This window comes from Bombus affinis, chromosome 1 (assembly GCF_024516045.1).
Source record: "Bombus affinis isolate iyBomAffi1 chromosome 1, iyBomAffi1.2, whole genome shotgun sequence".
Classification (NCBI taxonomy): domain Eukaryota; kingdom Metazoa; phylum Arthropoda; class Insecta; order Hymenoptera; family Apidae; genus Bombus; species Bombus affinis.
The window spans coordinates 16,923,489-16,946,105 of NC_066344.1; the positions used below are offsets into that span (position 1 = coordinate 16,923,489).

A 22,617-nucleotide genomic window follows, 5' to 3' on the forward strand; every position below is an offset into this window, starting at 1 on the left:
TTCAAAATCCTAATCAAGTAATTATAGAAAACGTACAGATCGAAAATGATCTACCATTGTGGTACGCTACTCACTACCCGAGGGTTAAGTTAGCGATTCAGACTTTGGAACCGAAACCGCTCATAACGATGAACAACTCATTGACAGACAGCAACCACAAACAAGTTATCTGTAAACTTACGTATTGATGCGAGAGAGTAATAGAGAGACGGAAGTACGGAAGCGTGTAACTGGAACATAACGTTTCGAGACTTTGAGACTCTGAGATGGAAACAGTGGTAGCAGTGGTGCGCGCCAACCGGAAGAATAACAGACGCTAAACGGAAGTAGTGGAGGGGACGAAGAGAGGAGAAGGAGGACGAGAAGGGTGAAAAGCGTAACGCGAAATGACGAAAAGAATGGAGGTACTGGCGAACGAAGTGGGTAAATGACTTGAGCTAAATCAGAAAATTTATTGTGAATACGCGACGAGAGGCATGCCGCGAGTCGAAACTGTGCCACGCGGACGTTTCTTCTTCCGCTTCTCGTGCCTGGCCAAGATTAAAATTCTTCTCACGTTCGCGTCGTTAACGGCGAGTGTTTTTTGATGCGCGAAAGGCCACCGGTGAACAACTTCTTTCTTTTTCTCTCTGCCTCCTCTTCGTCTGCCAATCCTTTCTCCGCTTCGTTTTTTTCTTTTTTTTTTTCGTACTAAGAGAACGGACTGTAATTATCGATCGCTCGCGACTTGTTTGTGCTTGAGCGAGCGAGAGGAAGATGGGAGCTTCGAACCAATCGAAGTTTTATGCAATTATGGCAGCGTGTGCATAGGCCCCGGCCAGCCGGTTCTAAGTTGTACGCTGATAGGTAGTGAATTCCTTGAGGAACGGAATATTAGAATATCGGAACTTTGTATTTCTTTGGTTAAGCTATTTATTCTTCTAAATGATGAATTCTGAGATCAATGAAACTCGTAATAACAAAAATGTTTTGTTGCTCGTTATTGACTGGTTTATGCTTCGTAGTGCTTCGTGATAAACTCTAGGTGAAGGCACAGTATCTTTTTCCATTTTTATTATAACGTATGTAAAGAACATTAGAGAACCAGTGATAATGTTGTGTAATATCTTTATAACTATCTTGTATTCTTGTATTGATCAATATTTTACGTGAACCTTGTCTCGTTGCTTTATCCTACTTGATTTCCTTGATTTCTTCTACACAGCTATCAACGTCACTCGCAGAAGGTAGGATACTTGTCTTTGAGTAAAAACACAGCTCGTTCACAGTTCGCTGAACGTTCCTTTTTTCATTACATAAAACTGGGTAAAAAAGCGGTGGATTAGCAACTCTCGAGACGAGAGCTGCAAAGTGTAACGAGGGCCCGCCGTTCTTATCTCTTTAATGCGCAAGTAATACGTCACTAGTTCATGGATTGCATTCTGTTTTGCATTCCGCTACCTCGGATGTCAATCGACACATTTAGCGAGGAAACATGATACATATCGAAGGTAACGTTATTGAAGCTGACTTCCCTCCCTACAGCGAGTAATTCCCAGTGACAAATAATTTCAAACGAGTAAAAATATTCCGCTGTATATTCGTCCACTTTTCTTTCCGCATTTCTCGCTGAGTTAACCAGCCGAATGGAACCGTGTAAACTGAAAAAACACAGAGACACACGACACAGAGGGCAAACGAAATTGTTTTATGTTCGACTAACGACTCTTGCGTAAATTGGTCACGAAGCAGCGTTGATATGGATATGTACAAACTCAGAAGGAAAACAGACGAGCAGGAAAATCAGTGTATACGAAAGAAACGATATCCCGGAAATAGCCGAGAGATAAAACGTCGAGATAGAAACGAACGTTTGCCGAGCGAAGGTTTATCCGTCTCAAACAGAGGAACCCGGTATGCTTCGCGTTAACGAGAGAGTCGAGTATCCATAATTTAACGCGGCCAGGATATCTTTCGAAGCGCAAACAGGTCTCGAAAGAGGAGAGGCAACGTCGTCGGTGGTTTCATCGCCGGGAAACAAAGAGAGAAAACACACATAGGAAGAGATAGAGTATATGTACTCTGAACCGAAACCGATGATCAATTTCCCTGTCACAAGCTCGTAGAACAGACGGCGGTATAAAGCAATCTGCGATATTCTCGGGGTATCTTGGAATTTTCTTCGAAACTCGGCAATCGATAAGTTGGTTGGCTTAAGGCCGAACTGCCGCTCCGAACTCGTTATATTTTATTCAGAATTAGAGTGGAAGTTAACGAACCTCCTGCGGACCGTTTTAACCGACTTCGAAGGGTGACACCGTTTGCTTCCTTCACGCCGTTGTTTTCCAAGTTAACCGACAGAAACGGCGCGCTCTCTACCTAACGTTTACATACGGACGACACAGCTCTGCTCCTCGGCGTGACCCGAAGGACGATGAAGTTACGCAATTCGATATCGACGACGAAGATATTACTTTCGGCTCTGGGAATCGTTTCGACGATTAAAACGGAAACGACGAGGTGCTGACCTCCGACATCGTGGTGTAGGTGGAAAGGTTATACGGGGATAGATATCGCTGTCTCTGGCTTGGGAAAGGTTCGAGGCGAAACAACGTTCGCATCAACGCCACCAGGCAATTGGAAATAATGAGATTCGAGGAGCGAAGGATCGAAATATCGGTGCGGTGGCCGCGAAAATGTTGCGATTCGAAGGAAGAGATTGCGCGTAATAATAAGCACAGAACGTCGTCTTCCTTTATACCTGCAGCTTCTACCACCTATTCGTGCCCATCCTTCCTGTTCGCTCTTCTATCTCCGTCTTTTCTATTAGTTCCCTTCGTACTTAGTCATTTTCCACCACTGGCTCTGATCGTCTTTGTCATTCCCTCGTCTGGTCCTTGCCTTCCGTTTCGTTTCCACTTCCTCGTCATCTTCGTTCGCAGCCTCCTTCTCATCTCACCGTTACCCCCATCACGCGCCATTCTTGCCATCTTTCTTCTCATCGTTCGTCCAATCGTTCTATGTCTTTCTAGGCATCAGCCCGAAGACCGCGCGCGCGACCCAATAAATAATTCATTCTTGATTATTTCCTGATATTTGATTCCGGAATCTAGGCACGTACATTCGACTTCTGCATAATTTATTCACTGGTAAAAGGGCACGTATAAATCCCGCAGAAAATATAGGAAAGGATCAACGGAGGTAAAAATAAGCGAGAACGCGTTAGCCTGTGGCAAAAATTCCACAACACGGCCGAGTAGTAAGTCTGTACTAATCGTTATATAGTTCGGGCCAAATATAATTCAACTGGCACGGCGCATCGGCTCAAAATGCTCTTGACGCTATGCGTTGATTTAAATCCAATTAACGGTGAACGAGTGCGTGAAACAGCAGTAAGTGGCCTTAACCGAACTACGAAGCGTACGATGTCGAATCAAAATAATTATAATTGCCGCGTTGATGCACTGCATTTGGCCGCGCGTTCGCGTCGTAACTGAAACGTCGTCAATTGCGCGTTCACCGTGTTACTGGTCCAAGTGGATTCGCGGTACACGGGTTCCGCTATAACTAATAACGTCTGCAAACAGCGTTAAGTCATTCTGTTTACGGAATAAATTATGGCGGGTCAAAATGTGCTTTTAACTATTCGATTAATTTTAGTATTTATTTCATTAATTTTACATGGTAGTGGAAAGATCTTTTTCAAAATGTGTTTTCGGTAATTATACTGTTCGGTGATCTTTCCCAACTTTGACTATTTAATTCCGGTCGTTTTTCTTTTTTTTTTTTAAAGGAGAAACAAATTTGTTAAATTCGATATATTTTAAGTTCAATCCATTTAACGTATAGTTAATGTTCAGAACTTAGCACAACATCGGGTTAGATTTGGGCCAACAATTTCTTCAATATGCTGAAATAAATTCATTGAAATTTAATCCAGACCTAACCTCGCTTATTTGGTAAATTTCAAATATTAAGTCAATTAAAAAAAGTATATCTTTTTGTTTATTACCAAACTGTGTAATGTTTCTAATTGTCAAGTGTAATTGCGAATGAATAGCGAATGTTTGACCTTTATATTTAGATTCGATAGTATCTGACAAAAAAAAACTGATAATGTCAAACAAGATACAAAGTATGGAAAGAGCAATGAAAATGGAAATTAGTTATAAATGCAATAGCCAGCATGAAAGCGCGAAGCATTATATTAATTTCTCTGAGAATTTGATTAAAATCAATCAGCGTGCTGCGATATAACTTAATCTCGCTGAGGCATGATTGGAAAAAATGCCGGCGTGATTACAGCAACGAGTCTTATTCGATTAAGAAAATTAAGGTTATTGAGCAGTTGGCATGCCGCGTGCTCGACGCATAAATATTATCCCGGTTAGTGGAGCAAACCATGACCGCAGATCCGCGGATCGCATTACTAGTCCTCGCACATGTATTGACTGCTGGTGCGATGGCAAACAAATATATTTGTCCGGGCTAAACTTAATTAAATGCAACGAATTGTTGGTTTACTGATACCGGAATGCACTTTCAGGAGCAATTTAACAACCATTTGTGTAATCGAATATATCACGCTATGTGCATTTCTACATATAATGATTATCAAGTATACTCGTACACTGATTATATTAGTGTTGGTATGTATGAAATGTCGTTTCTCCAAAATTTGAATTTGACGAGGAAGTACGACTCATTAAATTCGATTATTCCATCATCCACATATACTACTGTATGGTTACTATTATGGAAGAAGAAATTTGATATTCTACGTTAAGAATATTCATAACCTATGACAATTAAATCCTTTATCTGTTTTCAAGTTTAAGGAAAGCAAAGTAACGACATCTGTAAACTAAACGGTCCAACGTCCGAGTAACCATAACCTAATTTCCGCCAGTTAAAAAAAGAACGCCCAGTACACGCGCGAGTAAAGTATACCGAATAAAGACTGTTAAACGCGAGTCTTGACTAATCAATAAACAGTCTCGGTGAAACCGACCAGCCACTTTGACTCCTTTTGATCCATACTGAATAACCAAACAGTAATTCTGAATATCTTTCGAACGAGAAACGTAAATATATCGCATTTCAAGCGATATGTGTAACGCGTACAAAACGCATGCGCGTAAAACAAACATTCGGTTCTACAACATGGTATCTCTTACCGCGATACGATAATAGGACCTGATTGATTTTGAAAGCAAACAGATGAATCCTCTTCCAATATTCACTTATATATATGATATTTTCATCCTATCATTTTCGTATTTATTGTAAACCTTCATTCATATTCATATCATTAACATTGATGGGTTATCACGTCCCTTTTATTATCCTGTTGTCGATAAAACTTCAACGAAATAACAAAATACGTCAAGCAGTATTGTTCCTATATATAATTTCTTTAACGTATCAATCATAAATCACGAACCGCTAATCAGCTTGGGCAGCAAAAGTCAGGCGAGAATATACGATGGCATGGGTAGCGGTATTATTCGTACGAGCTTCCCGGTGCAAAAGGATTATATAAAAAAAAATCCGCATATTATAAATTCTAATTAGCATTATTAATAACGAGATGAATATGTTCACGCTCGTTTCAGTCCTGTATTGACTCGAGGTTATAATAAACCCAGAATTCATACAAAAACAAACCTCTACATCCAACAATCTCTAACAACGATCCTAAGCCACAGCCATTCGAAAAATTTTACTAACTCATAACATTCTCCTACACGCACCATTTACAATAAAGATTGCCGGTTTTAGATCCACCTCGATCTCAGGAGCCGCGGTAATTTCCAACCTTAACGGAGGAAGAAATTAAAAATAATCGAGGATGATTTCCTACGTCGGTACCGTGGTCGGTCACAGACGATGGATCGACCGACAGCGTGGAATTTCATGAAATACACGCTCCAAGATAAAGCGTTTTCCACGTGTGTTTAGCCCACCGATGTCTGTCGTTGGTTTATGGCGGGGAGAGACACGAGTGGCGGGGATAGATGAACGGAGGCGCGAGGGGACGAGGGCAGAGAAAGGGCCAAGATTCACATCGACGGCCGAGCATTTGTTCCAAGATGATTCTCAGATGCTTGATCGCTCAAGCAGATATAATCCCACGAGCCAGGCAAACGGGATGATTTTAAACAAAGGAAGCCACCCGTTGAAGCATGATCGAAGTTCGCCACGGTACGTGGTCGTTCTTCGCGCAGCCTTTGGACGCCTTCGAACAACCACTAACACAACAGACTGAGAAACGAACCGAACCGACTCGCGAGGATATGACCGCGCGTTCCATCGTGCCTTACAGCTAGAGGGCTACGTAGTGTCTCCCTCGATCTTTGGTCCTTCTATCTTTCTCGCACTAATGTATGCTTCCTTTTATAATACACTTCCCGAGGCTCCGAGCGGTGCTGTTATTGCCTGGTCTTCAGCAGGTTAAAGTCGGTGAAAAAATGATCGTCGGGTTCCGTGATAGTAAGATTATTCCTTCGAATATTTCAGTACCATCGCGTTTGATATTATGTATATATTCCGTCGTTTCAATACACCGCGCGTTTTATTTCGAGCGATGGTATTCTGGAACGAGGGTCGGTTGGAAGTTGAACAGCAAGAGCTTACTACGATTTGTCTACAGCGAAATAAGAAAACTTAGGTAGTCGGTTAACCTATTCACCGAAGAAGATGAATCTTCGTTCAGATACTAATTTCTCTATTTAGGGATACACATTTTTTTACCTATATGCTAGAATTTCTAACAAAAATAAACCTGATCAAATTGAAATAGATTTGTCATTACTATTGATAGAGAATTAATAATACGGAAATATTCCAGAGTGCGTTATTACGAACAACACGCGATGGCGCTATCATGAATCATCGACACTGTCGAAAAGAAAGCGGGAGGAACATGTAAAAATCCTTGACGGACACCTTTCCGTATTGCGGTTTTCATTGCTTCTCCTTATGACGCTTTTATTTGGTAGCAAATATACGCGTGACGGTATGACGTTTTACAGTCGCGAAGGCACTCGTCGCCACGTAGGAACGAGAAACGAGCACTCGTGCGCCTGTAGAACCGATATTTCTGAATAAAAAATTGAATCTCGTCACAGCACCGCTTTATGGACGAGCGTGTGCCCGCGCCAGCGCGCCTGCAAGTAGTCGCCCGTTATATGGGGGACTATATCGATATCTTTTGATGTGCTTCTCGATGTGTGCAGAATGGATTCGAAACTTTTGCAAAGCAACTGAACCGAAAGAGTGGCATCAATTTCGTTTCGGTGCTGTTTATATGCACAACACGACCCGGACCGACCAGGTAGATTTGTTAACGTATTCTTCTATGCGCGTGTATTAGCGGATTAATGGCACACCTTTAATGCATTTCAAATGATCTAGAAAATATGTTTCCGCGTATCGATACTGCGTAGAATGAAAACCGAAAGAAGCACATTAACGACAAACGTTTGCCACTTTGCTACACGCAGAACCGCGTGAATTATTATCGTTAAAAGTCTTGCTACAAAATTGTTATCTCGTACAGTATAATTAACAAGTATAAGTCAATGTTAACCCGTCTTAAATTAAACGTAACTTTTTCCAAAGAATGTAATTTGCGGAGTATAAAGCGCCCATGAAGAGAAAATGGAATTTATGTTCCATGCTTGGAGCGGAGGATGAGCTTGAGAAAGCAGCCGATTTCGCACGACCTGTAGAATTATACGGCGGACTGAAAATTACAGTGGCGCAAGTCCAATTTGAGGATTCCAATTTAATCGCGAGTATCGTCCACTTGGTTTATAATTAATATATTTATATACATAATTAATTAACTTATAATTTTACTCTTCGTCATGAGACACTTTTACGATACGAAGAAATATAAGGAATTTTTTGCTATTTTATAAAAATTAACGCAGAGTTACGATTCTCGTATCAAATGGAATTAGAAATTTAAAAAAGACGTAGTTGAATCAATTCGGCTTGAAATCTCTTTGGTCTCGCTTCTGCATTACCACTTTGCCAGGGATTCGAGCATTAAAGAGCCGGAGGTCTATGGATTTCACGTTGAGCCACGACGTGGAGTTCGTGTTACCTTGACGAGGCTCTCTCGACAATGCATTACCACCGTCACTGCCTAGAATCGTATTTCGTTTTTCGTTCGAAGAGGTAGCAGGCAGCGCTGCCAGGCTCTCACGCAACCTGGTAACTGCGTGGCCGACCGGCATAAAGAGAACGAGAGAGATGTATAGAGAAGTGGACGAGCGCGAGGGAGAAAATGAGAAGAAAGATAGCATCGACGATCGAATGTTCCTCGCGAGTGGTTAGCTATCCGGCCTCGTTTTTTTGTTTTTATCTCCCGGTGCCTTTTGTCTTGCTCTTCTTTCTCCGCTGTTTGCGCATCAGTTGAAGCGTGGTACGCAATTTCAAGAACGAAGCGCGACGAAATCGCTCCTGTTTCTCGTTTATCCGTCGAGCATTACACCATGGAAACACGCCACGAACCAAGCCACGTCGTCGTCACCAAAATATCTTGCGCTCTTCGATTGAAACTTTCCATTGTCACCGGCGCTTGTTTGCAATTTACGAGTACGTATACATACAATCGTACGTGGATGTCTCTTCATAATCAGTCGCGAACTGACACAGGCAATACGAAATACGATATGAAATTATAAATAATAAAAACGAACGGATTTTTTCATCGTCTGTTCGATTACCGTTATGACAAAAAAGATAGCCGGAAGAAGTTCTATCCCGGAATTTCTGTATTGCAAGGAAGCTAGTATATAATCCTGATTTTGTTCCGGGATAAAAATACCTTTATGTGAATGTTGTCTTTTTGTCTGTGGCGCCATCAGCGAATTTGAATCGTCTTACGTAAGCAATACAAGGTAAGCGTAAGAGGCATTTGAACGAAATTATTTGAAAGAGTTTGTGGAGAAATATTTGAAAAAGTTGGTTGGATGAGTTTGAAGAGGAACGTTTAAAGAAATGATTCGAATGAATTCGAAGAGTGGCATTGAAGTTGTTTCTACGTTGAAAGGTGTAAAACATAGAACTTTCACACACAAAAGTGTTTCCCACTGAGTTATTCCAGTAACTATAATGGTAATCAAGTGTCACGTCAAAAGTGACTCATAAGTTCCGAAGAGAACTAGTACTGTCACGCCATTGAAGCATGAAAATGGAAGAAGCAAAAGGAAAAGAAAAGCGATAATCTTAAAGACTTAAGAAGTTACGTTTAAGTTAGAATTTACTATAGGATAAGTTTAATCGCTCAATACCTCGATATTTCCAAGCAACAAAAATCAAAATAAATTAAATTACCATTGGATCCCCTATAATCCAATCTATAAGCGAGTCCTTTTACGGAACAACACATTCACCGACGTTTCTCATTACAGCGGCAATACCTTCGGGTCAGACAGCGACGACCTCCGGCTTGCGCAAACCTCGGCGTGCACACGCAATAATATCATCGGCACAGCACAGAATCACCGCAATTACATATAACATGCGACCCACGAGTGAATTTTTTTTACTTCTGTATGTGTTATATAACATTTAAGAAATTTCGCTAACGCTATAACGAGACACGTCTGTCATGATTATATCGATCATATTTGGAAGCAATCTGAAAATGTATATAAAAGTTACAATATACTACATACATACTTACTGCAAACGTATAATTGATAAAAAATTCGCAGGATGAATAATCATCTGAAGCACAGAAGGGATATTAACATAATGGATAATAGATTGCGTAAATAATTAATTTTTATATCTGTTTTCAGATATGCCACGATATTGACGATACAAACACGATAGTTGTAGGTGTCGTTATAGCGCTAATAACGTTTCAAAATGTTTCATATAACACAGAATACGTTCATAAAATTAATTTGCAAGTGTTCGAATACGTTCGTGAGCCATTGTAAGTATGCAGCAATTTGATAGAAAACGCGAGGAATTCCACGACGTTTTAATGCACGGCAAAGTTTCACCAGACGATGCATGCACGCGCACGAACACTACGCTCGTTACGTACTCGCGCTCGCGATGATTATACGCACAGTTGCACTTTCGTTCTTTGCGGCGAACGTCGTTGGACACGGAGCTGCTGGTGATCGCTGATGCTCTTCTCGCGTCATCAGCGATCGAGGAGGTGAGAGGAGCCTTCCTCTCCATCCTCCTTCTCCGTTCACACTACACCGGTCTTCTTTTTTTCTCTGCCTCGTTACCTTCGACTCCCCGACATTTGCACTCGACGGAGAGAAAGAAACTCGACGCTCGAAGAAGGTGAGCACTTATACCGCCTTTTGTATGAGAACGGGAATGACGGCGGCGAGAGGAACCAGTCATCCCCGTGACTCAGCCGCGCGATTCGATGAAATCGAATTTACACTGCGCGCCACCTCTAAGCGCTGTGCATACATCGCATTTAATTCCCATTCGTGTTCGGATTTCAAGATGATGCTCGCGAGAGAGTAGGCAGTTCCCTCTCATCAGCTTCTCGTGCCACCTTCTTCGCGGTAACTATCTTTCATTCTGATTGTGAGTTGTATGGACGTTTGGGAAGCTGTTTATGGTTTATCCATGATACTGTAGTACGAAAATGTTACTAAATATAACCAGAGAGATTAATAACAAGACGTCTGCAGGCTTACCTTGAGAACAAGGGCGCCATTTAGTGCAATCGTATAACAAATGACAGAACATGAGGATTATAGATAAGGATAAATGGGACATCTGTTTATTTGAATTTTTCAGTGCTTTCAGATGTACGATCGATTTGTAAAGTAGCTATTATATATTGGGGAATACATAACATACAGTTTGAATAAAATTAATTCGCTGCTAGTAGTAGGTTTCATTCAAACTAGTAAGATGAGATTTAAAAGTAATATTTTACACGTCACCGATAAGAAAATAAGATTTGCATACAATGAATCAAATATCGGAAATATTAGCGACAGTTATATGGTTCGTTGATTTTAACGAAGTTTCACAGCGAACGCTTATCATGCACTCTTTATTTGTTATTTTGTACTTGCTGCGCTGGTAGTGGAAGCCTATCCAAGCGGGCGTTGTCGGCCGCTCCCGCTTTGTTTCCCGTATTTGAGTTAAACGAGTTGCACTCGCGAGCAACAACCAGGGAATTGTTAGAAACGCTTGAATTTTCAAATACCTGGAGGATGCGAATTTAATGAAGCATTTACCAACACGAGTTCGTCGCGTCGCCGATTACAAACACGCGTATATGAGGTGTGAAATTACAGATCTCTCGTAGCTACCGTGTTGTCAGGATAAAGAGAGGCCCGTTAGAAGGAAGGATGGAAGAATAGAAGGAAAGAGAGAGATTTGATAAGGGCTTGGCGTGCAATGATTTGTCATAATTACACAGACAGATGAAATATATCATTAAAAACATAATTAATAGGTTGGATCAAACACGAAGCTTACTCTGTATAATTTGAATTTCATTAATTTTAAACCTCGGACAGCGCGCTCATGGAACTATCGCGATATTTCACGTTTATGCTCTCTGATCGTATAATATTTATGTATCGTCCCCTACGAGATTGTATAGTTTTTATTTTTAGAGCGAATAAGAAATCAAATTATAATATAAATAAATGGTATTAAGATAAATAATAGATAAAAATAACGCGTCAGTTAAAATTAAGCGATTAACAGAGGAAGTGGTGGGAGAGCAAACGTGACCAAAAGAGATGAATTTCAATTAAATTTGATTAACTGTAAGACCAGTTACCACTGGGCACGGATTAAAATTTGTATTAATACGTAAGCAGGAATCGTTTCGCTACAGCCCATATAAAATCACTTGGTCGCTCAAGGTTACTCTTATACTCTTAACGCCATCATAACCTATTTTACGATATAGTGTGCAGAGATGTGAAGTTGGTTAGCCGAATAGTGCACGAACAAAAGCGGTACTTCGCCTAATATGTACCGTGTTTAATACTTGTGGAATGAATCACGACGGCGGTTTTCATGACATATTAATAGTTAACACTCTCCACCTATATATAATTATGGTAATGCTTCGAAATTCGTTGCGGTACACACTATTCCCCTCTATTTCGCTCAGTTTTAACGTATTCTGTGTATTTTGCTCTTTTGGTTACGCGATACTACGTGATCCGATTTGAAATATGATAGTTCTAGCTCGTGGCGCTAGTGTGCCATACTAAACTTCTAACTTGCCTGTGTGGTCATATTCTCATGTGGACAATATGTTCAGAAATTTGAGGATAATTTAAAAAATAAAACAAACATACAAACAAACATTAGGAATATTCACCAAAATATCACAAAGGTAAAAATAGTTAAGGTATAAGAACAGGTATAACCTCGTATAACACGGTAATTAGGTTCGGAAAAAATGCCGCGTCTTTCGAAATCGTATTATACGAAACGAAGAATGCGAAAATGGTGATTCGGTTCCAGTAGCTAATAAAAGTACATATAATAATATTTCTTCATAACAAACATAACATAAATGAGATATATTTATTAAAACAATCGATAATTAATTCAAAATATTACATATTAATATTATTTATGTTTATCTGAGAAGCTTAGAGTTGTCGTTCTCCTGTAGCGAACAAATTTTCGGCTGCAAAGGGTTAGTACTCGACGAATTAAAAATAGATTAAACATTTTAATATTTAAAAATTCCGTACGCTAATATAACACAGCAAAGCACACTCGCTCGACTAGTAAGATCGAATGACGGTGCTTGTATTAAAAAACGATCATTACATTCCATTTTGTACGGATTTCTTCAATTTTTCCAATTCTCGAATCGTGATAAGGCGAAGTAGCGTTATAGAAATACCGTGCTGTACGAGCATTTCGTCGATTCTCAAACCATGTTAGAGCGAATCCGTGTTGCAAGAATACCATATTATGGAAATACTCGTATGTAAAAGTTTTATAAATATCCAAAGCTAATTGAAGTACTTCTTTTGCAAATATTTTTGGATAGTCGAGCCACTGCGCATATTAAAAGACGAATAATTTCCATTTCCGTGAAATGACAGGTTTGGGGGAAAAAAAAGAGAAAAAAAAAGAATATATATATATATATATCGAACCTATTGTTCGTTCTCGATAAAATTGATGCTAGCGGTCTCTGTGGCTTCGGAACCAATTAATTTTTAACGGTGGTCGAGTCTAATTTGTTCGGGAAAATTACTCTCGATAAATTGGTCATCTATTCGTGGAGAATATCTCTCAGATTACCAAAGTCTCCATTTGTAATTTCACGGATTGATTTGTTATTGTTGCGAATGTATGCAAAGTATGAGTCTTTTATACATTAATACAGCGATAATAAAAGTATGGAAAACAGAAAAATTGTTAGGAATCAAACGCGGCAACCGATTTCGACGAAATTCGAGAAATATTGTACAATGGTGAAATGAATTATTTCTTCTTCTTTTTTTTTTTATCGCAGAACACGCTACTAGATGTGTATCATTTAAAAAATATGCTGCTAGAAAAAATGTTGAACTGTTCGTATTAACTTGTGAAATATGAACAGTTGCATATTTAAAAAACAAGCGAAAGGAGAATGAAAAACAACCAACAGAAATGAAATTATGGAATTTATCAGGCAGTAGGAAAATTTATATTGCGGTTTTTAACGAGCTGTTAAATTTTTACAAGTATTGAATTCAAAATTGATGCAGACAAAACAATTCAGAATTAGTTTTGCCTTTCGCAGATATAAATACGATCCTTTTTTTTATAGAAATTAAACGGCGCGTAGAAAGATTAAATAAAGAAATTATCATGTCCAAGAGATTGGAAGTCCGAAATTTAAATTGGCTTCTCCGTTTAATAGAGAACCAGAGAAGAAGAAATTCTTTTATACTTTACTTAACTGATTGTCTAATAAATATTTATTAATACATATGTATATATAAGTATTAAACATTTATCAATACATATTCGATTGAAAATCCCATAAAAACCAACAGATATTAATAGGTACAATAATTTCGTGTCGCTAGACTACTGAAATATCACACTGTGCACCGCCAGTAGAATAGTTTTAAATTTGTCGTCCTCGATCGCCACTACGTATGCATACAGCGCTGGCGTCGATCTTCGAGTGACGCTCCTCGTCGATCCTTTCGATTCACCACGACGTATTCGTGCAACGAGGAGAATGCAAGGTTCATCTTTTCTCGCTCATTACCCTCGCTCGACTTCGACATTTGCACTCGCCTCGGCCACTCGACGGTACGAGCTGGCTTTCATGCGGGGAACGTTCAACGAAGGTACCTAAGACGTGACTCAACACCGTAATATTTCTTGGCAACTCAAACACGAGGATTTCTTTCGGCGTGTAGTTTATCATTTATCATTAAATTCCAAGGTGGTTAGACCGACTAGAAAAAAGGTCTGTGAATGCAATCGAAATACAAACACACACGTTCCACGAAGTAGCCTCTTCTCATTCACCGATATAACCTCACACGAGTCGCATTCCCCTCTCTTCCTTTCTCCCCTCTCCGGCACCGCCAATCGAACGCGTTGCTCCCGCCAGCTAGTGAGAAATATCGCTATGCGTTCACAGATAATCGAGTTTCATCTCTTTGGAATTTGTTTTGCCATTTTTTTCATTGCTACCATGTTGTTTTGATATTAAGCTTATAACGTATTTCCCTTATAAACGTACACAGCATTCGTTATTCCGTTGTAAATGATTTTAAAAAATGTCACGTTATGTAATTATTCTCTGGTAACCTCGACGTTTATAAACATCGATCGCTTGTCATAGTTTTACCGTAACGTTTGCGAACAAAAGAAGTAAAACGTTTTCAATTTCCTAATGAAAAACTCCCATCGTGTTAACGGCTACGTACCATGATCTATTCATACGTGCGAGCGAGTTAATATACACTCTCGCGTACACGTCTAACACCTTACCAAATCCTATATGTTTCTACGCGTTATCAATGCGCCCCCATTTGCGAAGATCCCCGAGTGAACTATGGTATCGGTAATACGGAGATGAAACACTATTACCTAGCTACAATACCATGCTTTGAAATTCACAGACGCCACCTAGAATGTGTCCGCACAGAGAAAGATTCCGATGCATGCGAGATACTCAGGATCAAAGCAACGCGAGGCAGACCTGCTTGAAGGGAATGGATTGACGCTCCAGAGAGGGGGGAAGAGAGGAAGAGGGTAAGAGACGAAGAGAGAGGGAGAGAGAGAGAAGACATGTTAGTGCGTACGCTTCTAGTCGGACGAAGAAACGAGAGAGAAGCATAGAAGCAGACACGAGAAAGATACGTAGATACAGACACACAGAGAGAGGATTTACCTCACCCTTAACCACGACAGTATACCCTAAATGGACTCGACTCTGTCGACAGAACTGCACGTATTTTCCACGGATGTCTATGACCCTACCACATGCAGTCAATGCTCGTAACGCACTAGGTGTAATGATCACGATTCAATGCGCATTATACGCTCATTAGCGTTCTCGTATCTCGCAGGGGTCGAATAGAATTCAACTTCCCCTGTGCATAATAACCAAATGCCGGGGCGGTCCCCTACGTGGCTCCCTCTATTCGATAACGTCACATTATTTCCATCTAATCCAACGAATCGATAGACTAACCCATCCATCATTGTTAGGCGCAATCCACCAACCTAGATTCGCTCGAATTCATTAGGAATGCCGGAGCCGAAATCACGTCTTGATAAATGTCAGGTCGGCGTTCCTGTTGATCTTCCGATCGGGCTGTGCTTGCCGCTCTCTATCGCTTCGTTTTGTTGGCGAGAATTCGTTTTTGTAGAGTCACGACGGTGATACATGACATCCGTCATTCGATTGTCTCCGCAAGGAGACGTTGGTGTCTAGTTCCAAGAGACTACCGTGCGACTTGTTTGGTCTTTCGATTCGAGGACGCGAGAGATATCGTCGGGATATCGATACTCGTGCAACGTTCGAGGCTCGATCATTCTCGATAGCTTCTCGTTCGAAAATGCTATTATTCAGCAGAATACGTTTGTTTCGATCTCTACTCGATACTCATATTGAATAGCAATAATAATAGACCGATGGGTATCAAGAATCGATACCTGCCAGAATAGTTTATAAAATTAGTCAAATCTATCGAAACAAATCTATCTCCTCTGTAAAGATTGACAGGAATTGAAACGTAACCTAGATAGGTAGTCGAAGACCTCGAGATCTCTTTTTTGTTACAGAAAAGAAATGCAACCGTTTGCATTGCTGTTGCGTAAAGTATCGGTCGGTACGTAAGAGATCGATTGGCAATGATACGACGAAACTAGCATTCGACCTGTTTACGCATGGAAACTAACTTTTTACCTGAAAATAACTATCGCTGCCGTTGGGTTGCGCTTTTCGCGCGCTCGCGTCGCTCTTAAAATGAATTTACACTTTGGACGTGCATCGTGTATGATTCATCTACCGTGAATATAAAAGATGAAAGGAGTATTTAAATTAACCGTTTGAATGGTTGAATTCGTTTCATTATTCTCAAATTGTCGAACAATGTCTGTATAATGTGAAATTGATAACTTTATAGAAACTGAAGTTGATCAATTTGGCTTATCACGTTCTGCCCGCTCTTCCCTCCGTCGCTTAAGTATTCTTGGTGCATCGCCACTGTTTCTATCTGTATGTGGGAGAAAAAGAAAACAGCGTGATCGCGTTACGAATGTACGCGTCAGTGGCAAACAATTCTCTTGACGACGAGGTGACTCTGGTCGACGACCGTATAGTGTATTTATTGCGGTGAGCTAGACTTTCCTGGACTTTTCAATTGCCATATGAATGTGTAATGGTTATCGACGGACGTGCGCGAGAGACCCTCGAGAACTGTAACAACTTCGTTGTATCAAGCCAATTATGGTATTAATACTGAAAGCTCCAGTCCACGACCTATGGATGTGGGGAAATTTTCTCTCCCCCCCTTCCTCTCTTTCTATCACTCTCTCTCCCTCTCTCTCTCTCTCTGGCAAGTTTACAAGCTAATGAAAGCGGAAATGATATAGGCCTTTAGCGTACTTTAGCGACGACAAGAACAATACCCGCTACTTTTTCCGTATTTCTATCAATAATTCGTCAAAATGTCATTTCCAGTGTATTGAATGGCAATGTGCCTGGAAACAAGTATTGTTGGACGCGATTCCTTTCACAGAGCCACTCAGGACCTACATACGATTCCTCAATCGTGGTGTTACCCTACCGGCTCCCTTTTATCTTTTATTATTATTAAAATATGATACTGCTATTTTTAGATCCTAACCTAACTTGAAATCGTTCCCCGTCCTAATATTTGCTGCGAAGATAATAAAGGTAAATCTAGATATGGAGAGATTATGGAAGAGGGTGCTGCCACCTACAACGTTATTTTTTACAGAAAGTCAACAAAAGATATGTACTTATATCTTTCTCTTGCTCCATTTCAAAAACAGAAACACAGAAACTAGAGAGAATTCTACAGTGACGAGTATCATCGACTGATCCGGTGCGACGAGCTGGACAAAAGAAACCGTTCCATTTGCACGATAGTTCCTCTCTCGTTACCAAACGCCATATGTTCGTTTATTTTTCAAACGGAATTTTAAACAGCGCGTAAAAAGAGAATACATAAAACATCAGCTTTTTCGATCGGTATAACGCCGCACAGCCAAGGATCCGACTATGTAAATGTTATCTTCCTTCCGTGAGGCACGGCTGCCACGCTAAGTCATAAATTCGTGGAAACTCTCTGGAAATCTGTGTCAGGAGTTAAGAAGTAATCCCCGGCTGCGCCTTAGGGACGAGTCAGCGACAAGGACGTCGAGTACGCGGGAGCCAAATGCGTTTTAGGCAAAAACGAAGTTAAGATAGCGTAGGTAAGCCAGGCCTGGCCAGATTATGTCGTCAGCCTAGGCTCTTCCTGTCGTCGGTCTGGCTTGACAAAAGGAAAACGACCTCGAAATAACGATAGAAAGTTTTTCGAGCATCCTCGCCTATTTCCACGATTACCTGGCAGAAATTCTGAAAGAAGCGTAGACTCAGAGGGGAAACTGCAGGTATACATGGCCAGGAAGGAACACGCTCTATTGTGATTAGCTTTTAGCTCAACCAGCTGCTGCGTCTGGTAGCAGGAATGACCACCGATGGTGTACTTCTCACTGGAAATTAGGGGGAGAGTTCGATGGGAATCGGTAGAATAGTGGCGCTCGTGGCATCTAAAGTAAACCATGTTTCCGTAGTGCCATTACTCCATGCTGTTATTGCTAATCTTTTGAGCTGAGATTTTCCAGTCCGTGGAAGACTCTATTCCTTTGTGTCACGTGTTTTCAGTTAGGTTTACAAGGGTCTGCGGTAAAGGATGAATTAAGAAAGAATTTGTAACGACGTCAAAATATTAAACCGGGTTTTTCGGAACATTCATAGCGTGTTTGAGAGTCGATGTTTCGCGGAATAACCGGATTTGCTTCAAATTTTTACCAACATTATCAAAAAATTCATGTGTATAACGTAGAGCTAATGAAAATCCAAACGTACATGTACGTTTCGTATAACGTTATATAATGTACGGAACGTTATGTATTCGTAAAAGCGTCGGGACACTTTTATGAACTACCGTATACACTTTTCGCGAATACAATAGAAACAGTAAACCGTCTAACAGCATTACGATCCAGAGTAAACGTTACAATAAAAGCAAAGTGCACTCTCGTACAGAGTACAGCTCTTATACAGGGAATAATACCACATCCTACGTTTCATCCCTTGGCTACTGCATATTTGAAAAGAACTCATCGACCAGCTAACCTCCGAGTTTTTATTTTACTGTCTACAAATTAGTCCCTACAGGGACGACTTTGGCCGGTGGCGCCACCAGGTTCCAGGTTGCTTTTAAAATTTTCAACTGGCTATCCAGTGCGTCGCTTTGAAAACCGCCTGTCCGAGTTTCACCGTGCACATGGTCTAACGCGTTCAACTTTTAGGGCTGCGTGTATTATGAATGAACAGAAGCAGGGTCGCGAACCATATGGTCGGAGAGGCACATAGAGAGCAACGCACAGAGTACCTGGACGAGAACAAGAGCGAGACGGAGATGGAAAGAGAGCGAGAAGATTGCACAGAGGAGTAGAGAGACGTAAAGCAGAAAGCGGAACGCCGACATGTTAAACGACCACGGGGGCGCAGTCAATGGCATCTTAGGGTCGTTTTATATAGAAATTTGACGTGCCGCGTAATGCAATTTCGGACGTGACAAATGGAGAGCAGGTGAAGCTAAGCGGCCTGACCTACACGTGTAGCTTAAGCCGTACAATGTGGATTTTTCTCATATACGAAATAGCTCAGAAAAGAAATCAAACAACTTGTAGAAAATTTGACGAATGTATTACGCACGTTATACGCGACATTGTCAAATTTTATTAGCGATATGATAGCGAATGTAACAGTTAACAAATCCGAAGATTCGATATTTTCTAGAAATCACCAGAGTTATAAATATCGCTAGTTTTTCACTAGAACCGTATTGAACGCTTATTACGTGTTTATGTATTCATGTTACAAATTTTTTATTAAATATATGTTTGCGGTAAATGTCTTCAGCTTCTATGTACAGTTCCAAATCAACTTCGAACACCGATATAATCAAATAGTCGTGTCTCATTACGATACTAATGAAATTTCAAACTACAACGATACACAATATATACGTGGAAATTTTCTATGATAACTGTTGAAATATTTTTGTCAGCTACTGACAATGAAAGCATCTGCGACTCTTCAACGTGTCGAAACGATATGATATATGAAATCGCGTGCTACCGTGTCAGCGGCCATTATGGCTGTCGAAACCTGGTACGAGAAGAGGAATTTTTGAAACTGTTCAACCGTGTTCGATCATAGGACAGGGTCGACTACGGATGGCTGTTCGCGAAGATGTTTGTCTATTTTGTACGTTTGTCGATATGTTTGAGCGAGAATCAAATGGAATGGGATTGGTTCGCTACTGCAGTGCATCAATAGCCTTTGACACATCGAGTATGATTGGCAATCCTGATTCACGAAGGTATCGATTGGATAACATTTGTAACTTGAAAAGATCACTGTGTACACTGGCCCATATACTTTTAAGGTGGTATTTGTAGGAACAGCGTTAGGGATGACGCCATCTCTCAAGGTACACCTATATATCTGTCTTTAGAACAAACAATGGGGTGGAGTTGGGCGTGGAAGAGATAGATGGTGGGACAGTAGCAGGCAGCCGGCTACGATGATCCTAAATAGACAATTACCATCCAATGAGCTTTTTATTCTAATCGGGTTGTTTAAAAACAAATATCTATAGAAAATATGGAACAGTAACGGTTCACTATGGAATACTTGGCATCGGAAAGTCTCGAAGGAGTTAGTCCAAATTACAAGAAATTCTTCGCTGCAACTATGGTAGCTAAAAGCAAATATAAAACAGTAGGGCGATATTTAGCCTAAAAAAAGGTATAAATTAATGGTACTATAAAAGACCCTGACCTGTAACAGTAAATACACATCCCTAGCTAAATGGAATAATATTAATTGCACACAAATGAAGAGATCGCTCGATTAAATCGCAGCACCAACGAAAACCTATGTTTCGCAACGTATCGATGTAAAGGAAGGAAGCAACGGAATCTGAAGCCTGTTTCAAGTTAACGAGTAACAAGTATCACGAAGAAATTAATTGCACTCCACGTTCATCGGTAAATTAACAATTAATTTAATGAAGATAGGCAGCTCCCGTTTGCTGCACACTCGCACGTGTGAGTAAGATACTCGTAGACGCGATAATTTCGTATTTCGGGCAATTTCTACCGGTTGCGGAACAGCAATTTTAATTATTCGAAAGAGACCCAACTGGGATCGTTGTAAATTCCACGCGAGAAGTAGCGCGTATCATACAATTTTGCCCGTAACAAATATATACAAGGAAATGTAACTCTCGTAAAGGAGTTATACAATACAGGCCGCGAATATCTCTTTAAACGTGGCTTTCAGCGATGGGCGCGCGCTCTCGTGCTCGCGTCTCACAGGTGGATGTTCAACGAAATCGCCTTCTGTATTGAAGCATCTACACGATACGTATACATCGAAAGCTTTACGGTTCTTTCGCGTTTCTAGAGAGATAAGCTGCCTGATATTCGCTTATTTCCACGGATACTAATCCACCATACTTTTGTGTTAAACGAGCTTCTAAAGATACATACAACATTCTGTGAGTCTGTTTCTAACAATTTGGCAATTTATGCAACGATTACATTTTTTAAATTACTTTTTATTAAATGGGAATATAAGGAGATTATATCAACGTATATATATAATTCGGTATTTAATAACAATATGGCAGCAATTATTTTACGATATGACTGACTAATAATACGATATTGTTCGCAAAGTTTCGAGTTGAGAAAATGTAAAATTAGCTACTCGTGGAAGGTCGTTCAAACACAGTTTTGCATTTCAGAAATGGGGCATACTGCAGTGCTGTGGAAGTAAATTTAACAAAGCTGTAACGGCGATGACCCTCAAACAATCCGAAAGTCGCACGAGAGCAGAAGTTATTTAAACAGGACCGGACTACCAAGACGTATCCATTACTCTCTACACAAATTTGCACCGGCTAAACATGCTTGTCGCCATTCCTTTGACCTTGACTTGTTCGAAGGTCATTTCAGTTTACTAGGTTTCCTTCGTCCTCTAGTTGAACAATAGACCTTAGCTTTAAATATCTTTCAGCAAAAAACCATTAAGACGATTCTCTTGAAAAGGCGTTAGAAAAAGCTTCGACACAAAAGAATCCAAAGGCAAAATCAAATACCTTTCTGTATCGTACTCTGTGTATACTTGGTGCAAAGAACATAATGAGGTTGCACATTGAAGTATTAATTGGCGACAACGATTAATGCAGCCACACCGAAGATTCTACACGTCTCACGAAATCAATTTGAATTGCTTGAATCACAGATTGTGAAAGTCATCGATGAATTGCTATGTTAACCGTTTGAGACCCAGGGGTCTTCGAAGAAACAGGGTCGAAAAATCCCGAACAGATTTGTTATTTTTATGAAATACATCTATATTATTATATACGCGTATTATTGCTTTATAAATATTTCAAGTTTTGTTGAATAAAAATTATTCAGAAGATAACAATGAAATACGGAATACTGGGACTTTTCGACACAAAATCTAAACAGCACTTGGGGCACAAACGGTTAAATATTTTCAACGGAAGAAACAACTCTAAATCGTTGAACTGTCCGATCCTGGTTAAGATATCGAAGCTCCTTGTCTCTCGCTGCGTTTTAAGTTGTTAAGAAGCACATAAACTTTAGCATCTGGCCAATTTTATATCTCCTCCATCAACTATACTAATTAAAAAAAGCTAATTTTCTAAACTTTCGTTCTACCTATATTTCTTTTACAAATGATGATAATTTTCCAAATTTTCATCCTACCTAGTACGACCTGGCAAAAGCGCCTACGTATTCGCCAATACAAGTCTTGGACTTTCGCACGGTAGAATCGGTCACGGCGGTCCA

General features: G+C 40.2%; 1 protein-coding gene across 3 annotated transcripts in view; it reads right to left on the minus strand.

Annotated features, from left to right (window-relative positions):
* The window catches only part of LOC126914421 (uncharacterized), a 120,724-nt gene that overhangs the window by 85,492 nt on the left and 12,615 nt on the right, over nt 1-22,617 (minus strand). Inside the window, exon 1 of one of the 3 annotated variants that reach the window (XM_050718363.1) lies at nt 9,328-9,650. The exons of the other annotated variants lie outside the window; for them this stretch is intronic. The gene's annotated coding sequence lies outside the window, so the exon portion shown is untranslated. Of the gene's footprint in view, nt 1-9,327; nt 9,651-22,617 lie in introns of those variants that run through there. 3 annotated transcript variants of the gene reach the window in all.